Source organism: Cricetulus griseus, chromosome 5 (genome assembly GCF_003668045.3).
Source record: "Cricetulus griseus strain 17A/GY chromosome 5, alternate assembly CriGri-PICRH-1.0, whole genome shotgun sequence".
Classification (NCBI taxonomy): Eukaryota; Metazoa; Chordata; class Mammalia; order Rodentia; family Cricetidae; genus Cricetulus; species Cricetulus griseus.
This window is the reverse complement of record NC_048598.1, coordinates 70,826,808-70,835,108: the sequence shown is the minus strand read 5'-3', so window position 1 is coordinate 70,835,108 and position 8,301 is coordinate 70,826,808. Positions and strand designations below refer to the sequence as shown.

The 8,301-nt window shown below is 43.4% G+C and overlaps 1 pseudogene; it reads left to right on the top strand.

Annotated features, from left to right (window-relative positions):
* The first annotated feature begins 4,015 nt into the window (after positions 1 to 4,015).
* Positions 4,016 to 4,753, top strand: LOC113835917 (annotated as a pseudogene).
* The last annotated feature ends 3,548 nt before the right edge of the window (positions 4,754 to 8,301 follow it).

Here is an 8,301-nt window from a genome sequence, read left to right as displayed (position 1 = left end):
CATTGAGAAGTCGGGTGTGATTCTGATTGGTTTGCCTTTATATGTTACTTGGCCTTTTTCCTTTGCTGCTCTTAATATTTTCTCTTTATTCTGTAGATTTGGTGTTTTGATTATTATGTGTCGGGGCGACTTCTTTTTGTGGTCCAGTCTGTTTGGTGTCCTGTAAGCTTCTTGTACTTTCATAGGCATATCCTTCTGTAGGTTGGGGAAGTTTTCTTCTATGATTTTGTTGAATATGTTTTCTGTACCTTTGAGCAGTGTTTCTTCACCTTCTTCTACCCCTATTATTCTTAGGTTTGGCCTTTTTACGGTGTCCCATATTTCCTGAATATTTTGTGTTAGGGATTTGTTGGACTTGAGGTTCTCTTTGGTTGATGAATGTATATCCTCTAGCGAGTCTTCAGTAGCTGAGATTCTCTCTTCCATCTCTTGAATCCTGTTGGATATACTTACATCTTTATTTCCTGATCATTTATCCAACCTTTCCATTTCCAACATGGTCTCATTCTGTGTTTTCTTTATTGTGTGTATTTCAGCTTTCATGCTTTGAACTATTTCAAGAGCTTCCTTCACTTGCTTGGATGTTTTTTCTTGGCTTTCTTTAGATTCTTTAAGAGATTTATTTATTTCTTGAATTTTTTGGTTTGTCTTTTCCTCCAAATCGTTTAATTTTTTGTTTGCTTTCTCTTCTATTTCTTTAAGGGATTTTCTTGTTTCCTCTTTAAAGGTCTCTATCAACTTGCTGAGATAATTTTTGAGGTCCATCTCATCTTCATCCTCTGTGTTGGGCTTTTCAGCTCTTGCTGGAGTGGAGTTCCTAGATTCTGGTGGTGTCATATTGGTCTTTCTGTTGTTGGGTGAAATCTTATTCTGTCTTCTCCCCATATCTTCTGTTAGTGGGTGCAGGTGGGTTCTCTCTATCTCCTCTTGTGGCCCAGTGGTGTGTGGGGGCTAGGAATTCAATGTCCACAACTCTAGATGATCTTGACGCTCCTGGTAGTCTCCTCACTAGTTCATAGTTCCTCGGTCGTTCAGTGGAATGGAAGAGTGGGGTGCTAGCAGATTTGGGGCGCAGGGAGCTCCTCCCTGCCTGGTCTTGTCTGGCCCAAGCCAGCAGACACAGGCGGGGTTGGGGGGATGGGGGTGGTCCGGTTTTTCTGGCCTGGGGTCGGGAGCGGGCAGAAACTCACTCACCTAGTTCCAGGTCAGTCAGCGGCGGCAGACTAAAAAGACTATTTTTAAAATTTTGTTTATGACTGTTTATTACCGTGTGTGTGTGCATGTGAGTGTGTGTATACACACACCATGGTACATGGGAGACAATTTATGGGAGTCACTTCTTTCACCATGTGTGTTCCTGGGATTCAACTCAAATTTCTAGGCTTGGAGCAGGCATCTTCACCCATTGAGCCATCTTTTCACCCTTATTGTGTAACTATTTTTTTTTCTTTGAGATGGGATCTCATGCAGCCTAAAATCATTACATAGCTGAAGAGGACCTTGAATTTCTGATCCTCTTGCCTCCACTTCCTGAGTGCCAGGATCAGAGGTGGGCTCCCACACCCATGTTTTATACAGTTCATGGATAGAATCCAGGACTTTATGAAGTTAGGCAAGCACTCTACCAACTGACATATGTCCTCAGACACAGACAAAAATTTTAACACCTCAGTTTTACCAGAAGTTGAACCAGATGAAGTTGGGCACATGTAGTTAGCACACAGGAAAAAGATATTTTATAACTCTTCTCATTTCAACAACTTGATAGAACAGTGGATGTAAACAGTGAACTAAGATTGCTGAAGACAGCTTTCAGATTTCTGAATTGCATGAAGAAGTAGCTAGTTGCTTTCCATCTTCAGAAAGAGGAAGCACTGGTCTCTATGAGACAGAAGATGCCTTCAGTATCACAGCATCTTACCACAGTGAAGTAAGGAGACACAAGCAAGGTGAAGACACCTTATAGACATAAGCATGGGGTTAGACATACTTCCTGGAATCAAAGTCATGCAGGTGAAAACTCACACATTAGAATCTGCTGTGCCACTAAGACATTAGTTGAGCCACTTCAGGCCCCTAGTTCCGTGTATGTGATGCCTAGTGAGTCCACTCTTTTTGACTAAAACATTTTTTTTTGCTTTTTGCCTTTTCTGTTTATGTGTGTGTTTATGTCTGTGTGTTTGTGCATATGTGTGTATATGCATTTGTGTGTGTGCATGTGTGTGCTTGTGTCAGTATGCATGTGTGTTATATGGTGTGTGTGTGTGTGTGTGTGTGTGTGTGTGTGTGTGTGTGTGTGTATGCAGCTATGTGTGTACATTGAGGCTGGAGAGAGGCTGAAGTGCCTTAGTATGTTACCCACCCTGTTTTTTGAGACAGAGTCTCTAACTGACATGATGCTCCAATTAGGCTGTATTCACTGGCCAGTGTGCACTGAGAATCTGTCAGTCTCCAACTCCCTAATGCTGTGATTACAAGCTTGTGCCACCACTCCCTGCTAAAAATAGTTGCTGGGGATTGAACTCATGTCCTAGCCTAGAAAACACTTTACCTGCTGAGCTATCTCTCAGTTACATTTTACACTTTTTCCACAATTACTTGCACATACCAAATGAAGACACAAAGTTTTATCTGTTTGCTCACCCCAGTGAGCTATCCTGAAATAGTCAAACCTCATACTCACATACTACAATGATCATCCAAATACAGGAGGCTGAGCTCAAAGAAACTTCTTAGGAAATTCTTAAGAGTTGACTTATTTGAGCTGAGGCTGTTTCTACCCACTCCAAAATGTGGGGTTATCAGCTTCCATCTTGATTTTGCACCCACCAGATGTGTTAACCCTCGAGCTCCTGATACTTAGCCATGCCCTTTTCTTGTAGAAAGTGCCTCTAAACTAAATTCCTTTGACTTTTGTGTCCCACTGTTTTAAGAAGAGTGCATTCCCCTTGAGGTCGCCACTTATTCTAAGTATCTATGATAAGACAACTATTAAATCTTGTTTCTCAATCCAAACTCTTTGTGTGTGTGTGTGTGTGTGTGTGTGTGTGTGTGTGTGAGAGAGAGAGAGAGAGAGAGAGAGAGAGAGAGAGAGAGAGAGAGAGAGAGAGAGACCAAGTGAACCAGACAGCTGGCACCAAGCCTTCACCAGGGCCGGGATTGCAAATGTATACCATCACAGCTGGAATTTGCACATGCCTCTGGACATTTGAATGAGACGTTCTTCCATAAATCTCAGGCATTTGCGTACTTGGTCCCTAGTTGAAGGCTCTTTGGGAAGGAGTAGAAGGCATGGCCTCAGTGAAGAAATTGTCGTGGGGGTGGGCTTTGAGGTTGAAAAAGCATCATACCATCCCTAATTTGTCCTTTCTGCTTCCAGCTTGTAGTTTGAGGTGTAAATTCTCAGTTGCTGCTCCCACTGACTGCTGCCTGCTACCTCTATTCAACCATCATGGATTCCACCCCTCTAGAAGCATAATCCACAAATCAACCCTCCCTTCTGTAAACTGCCTTGGTCATGAAGTTTTATCACAGTAATAGGAGAGTCACTAATACAATGGGGTCAGGGGTGGAACTCAGGACTTAGTGCTGACAAAGCAAGCACTTGACTCATTGAAGCACTCTGTGGAGGCCACTCTTTCTGACAGTCTTTACTTCTTTGAATTCTGGGATTGTACTGTCACTGGACTTGCCTCCTACCACAGGGGTCATCATGTTGGTATGCTCATTTCCAGTTCCATCTGACTCAGACTGAGACATCTCTCTTCCCTGATGACTTCATCAGTGCCTGGATGTTAAAATCCATTCATCAGCTGGATGCCTTGCCTCTGGGGGTCTGTCTTCAACTATTGGCTCAATATCCCCACATGGAAACTGTAAATGCACTTTGAGTTGGCCTCTCCCCAAGTAGAGCTTTCAGAAACATCAATGCTGAAACCAGAGCATCCTCACTGCTCTGAGACCCTGTCTGCAACTCCACTCTTACTCCTACACTTAAAATCGAACACCCAGGCAGTACATTGAGCTCCATAGAGACAGCGCCGGGGCAAGCGCGAGCCGGACGGGCACTGGGCGACTCTGTGCCTCGCGGACGAAAATCAACTAAACATGGGCAAAGGAGATCCTAAGAGGCAAAATGTCCTCATATGCATTCTTTGTGCAAACTTGCCGAGAGGAACACAAGAAGAAGCACCCGGATGCTTCTGTCAACTTCTCAGAGTTCTCGAAGAAGTGCTCAGAAAGGTGGAAGACCATGTCTGCTAAAGAAAAGGGGAAATTTGAGGACATGACAAAGGCTGACAAGGCTCGTTATGAAAGAGAAATGAAAACCTACATCCCCCCCAAAGGGGAGACCAAAAAGAAGTTCAAGGACCCCAATGCACCCAAGAGGCCTCCTTCGGCCTTCTTCTTGTTCTGTTCTGAGTATCGCCCAAAAATCAAAGGAGAACATCCAGGCTTGTCCATTGGTGATGTTGCAAAGAAACTGGGAGAGATGTGGAACAACTCTGCTGCAGATGACAAGCAGCCCTATGAAAAGAAGGCTGCCAAACTGAAGGAGAAATACAAAAAGGATATTGCTGCTTACAGAGCTAAAGGAAAACCCGATGCAGCGAAAAAGGGGGTGGTTAAGGCAGAAAAGAGCAAGAAAAAGAAGGAAGAGGAAGATGAGGAGGAGGATGAAGAGGATGAGGAAGAGGAGGAAGAAGAGGAAAACGAAGATGAAGAAGAAGATGATGATGATGAATAAGTTGGTTCTAGCGCAGTTTATTTTTTTTTTGTCTATAAAGCATTTAACCCCCCTGTACACAACTCACTCCTTTTAAAGAAAAAAATTGAAATGTAAGGCTGTGTAAGATTTGTTTTTAAACTGTACAGTGTCTTTTTTTTTGTATAGTTAACACACTACCGAATGTGTCTTTAGATAGCCCTGTCCTGGTGGTATTTTCAATAGCCACTAACCTTGCCTGGTACAGTCTGGGGATTGTAAATTGGCATGGAAATTTAAAGCACAAATTAGTTATATATGGGGATGGTAGGTTTTTTTTTTCTTTTTTGTTTTTGTTTTGAGTTTTTTTTCATCTTCAGTTGTCTTTGATGCAGCTTATACAAATATAATTGTTCTGTTAACTGAATACCACTCTGTAATTGCAAAAAAAAAAAAAAAATTGCCGCTGTTTTGTTGACATTCTGAATGCTTCTAAGTAAATACAATTTAAAAAAAAATTGAACACCCAAGCACAGGCATGCTCACATCCAAACAGACACACTCAGAAACTCTCTTCACTATCACTTCTGCCTAGGGATACTAGTGTGTGAGAGACTTCTGAGAAGACACACATGTACACACACACACACACACACACACACACACACACACACACACAGAGTGAGGGAGAGGGAGAGGGAGAGGGAGAGGGAGAGGGAGAGAGAGAGAGAGAGAGAACACATCTATTCACCCCATGTAGAGAGCCCATGATGAATCAAAGTAATGGCTGCACCAAAGTCCAACTTGGTGAAGCAATGAGTGTTTGCTGGTTTACTATCAAGAGAGTGAGTGAAGGATTACTTACCTGAGCATAAATGACTCAAAAGCAGCTGCCTCACCTAAGAGCCCAACCTAGAATGGGTGGCAGTTCAGGAAAGCTGCATCTCTGAGGAACTCCGCACAATTTGCAGACAGCCCCTTAGATCTGAGAATCTCCTCTTCAACTCAGCTCATCAGTTCCCCTCTGCCCGCCACGTCTTTATTGCTTCTATAAATCTGGTGAGGGGCCTTCAAGAATCTTGCAAGTTTTAATTTTCCCAGATATGATATTTGTTTGCTTCCTGAGTCATGAGCTGTGCCCATCCCTACTGGATGAAATGCTTCCATTAAGAGGAAATATTTCAGAAAGTAACTCCAGCGTAACCATTTCAGTAAGACCTGCCCAGTCAATTTTTGATAGATTTTATAAGTATCCAAATTGATGCTGCTGCTTTTTCGTGCTTCCTTGGTAAAGTTACTCCAGTCATCTAGCTGGATTTTTGAGTACTTGATTTGAGGATGTTTTGCTGACTATTGGCTTTTTCTGTCTACCTGCTACCTGGTATTTGTCCTTAGACTTAGTTTGCTATATAGTCAATAAACTCACCCATTTGAAACTGGATTCATGGATCATTCTCCATGTGAAACAGGTGTTGGGGACTGAGTTCATGTCCTCATGCTTACATGGCACTTTCTCAGCTTTCTGGGATAGCACTGTTGAGCTATCTTCCCAGTCCTGTGTGATTATGTTAAAGATACACAGATATGTGGTACGGATAACAGCAACCAGGCAAAAAGACAACTAGGAGAGAAGGCACCGGAGCACTGAGAAAAGAGGAGAGCCAGTGTCTCTAGCCACCCCTCTCTCCTAGTTCCATTCTCTCCTCTTCCCATGCCCCAGCGTCTCTCTGCATGGCTGTCTCATGTACTCTGTCTTTGTCTGTATCGCCACCTTTCAGCCCAGACCGTGTCTCTACTCTTGGCTTGCATGTGGATTTTACTGTGGAACTTCTGACAGCCTGCTCACGAGCACAGTCTCTTGCCCACTTGCTCAGGTGAAAATACCAGGAAACACTAGTCTTAACACTAACAGTCATAGCTCTTGTGTGCTGTTTCCGCCTATGTGTAGTCCAAACACAACCAGGGATGGATGATAAGTGGAAATCGTTCCCTTGTATAGCCAATAAAGTGAGTCTGTGAGTAGAGTAAGAGGACAGGTATTGTCCACCTCATAAAGCACCTTCCCAAGGATGAACCACCTTTAGAATGTATTACAGCATAAGAGTCGAGGACCCAGGCACAGAAGAAATTTGCAAACTTCCCTGTGAATTGGATCATTTCCAATTTTAGCTATACATAGAGTATATTCATTAGAGGAACTATTAAAGTTCCATTCTAATTTAGTAGTCCTTTAGTAACAAAAAATCAGTGCTTATGTGTGTATGCATGCCCCTGTGTGTATGCTTGCATGTGTATGTGACTGTGTGTGCTTGTGTGTGTGCACACACATGCATACATAAGCATGTGTAAGCCAGAAGTCAACCTCCAGATTTGTTTCTCATAAAAGCAGTCCACCTGGCTTTTCCTAAGATAGGGCTCTCACAGAAACAAGGGGCTCAATAGTTAGGCTAGGCTAGCTGGCCAGTGATTTCCAGAGTTCCTCTTGTCTCCATCTTCCCAGCACTAGAATTACAAGCATATGCCACTATTCCTGGTTTTTTGTTTTTTTTGTTTGTTTGTTTGTTTTTACATAGGCTTTGGCTATTGAACTTGGGTCCTAAGGCTCATATAGCTAACACCTTATACACTGAGGCTTCTTCTGGCCCCAACATAAAATTTCTTTTTTATGTTTTTTTCTTTTTTATTTAGATTACAAACAAACTTCTTCACATGTCAATCTCAGTTCCCTCTTCCTCCCCTCCTCCTCTGCTCCCCACAGAGGAGCAACCCCTTGCTGCTCCCCAGGGAGGGCGAGGCCTTCCATGGGGATCTTCAAAATCTGTCATATCATTTGGAGCAGCCCTCCTCTGTGTGTCTAGGCTGAGACAGTATCCCTCTATGTGGAGAGGGCTCACAAAGTCTATTTGTGTACTACGGGTAAATACTGATCCACTACCAGTGACCCCATAATTTGTCCAGACCTCCAAACTGACTTTCACCTTTAAGGGTTCTGGAACAGTCCTATGCTGGTTCTCAGCTATCAGTCTGGGGTCCATGAGCAACCCCTTGTTCAGGTCAGCTGTTTCTGTAGGTTTCTCCCTTTGCTCATCACTCCTCTCTTTCTGCAACTGGATTCTAGAGTTCATCTCACTGTTGAGCTGTGGATGTCTGTGTCTGCTTCCATCAGCTACTGAATGAAGGCACTAGGATGGCATATAAGGTAGTCATCAGTCTTATTATCGGAGAAGGGCATTTAAGGTAGCCTCTCGACTATTGCTTGGATTGTTAGTTGGGGTCGACCTTGTAGATCTCTGGGCATTTCCCTAGTGCCAGAATTCTCTTTAAACCTATAATGGCTCCCTCTCTTATGGTGTCTCTTTTTTGCTCCCCTCTATTCTTCCTCTGACGAGATCTTCCTGTTCCCTCATGTCCTCTTCTACCCTCCTCTTCTACTCTTCTCTTTCTTCTAACTCCCTTTCCCCTACCCACATGCTCCCCATTAGCTTAGGAGATCTTGTCCCTTTCCCCTTCACCAGGGGACTATGTATGTCTCTCTTAGGGTCCTCCTTGTTTCCTAGCTTCTCTGGAAGTGTGGATTGTAGGCTGCTATTTCTTGG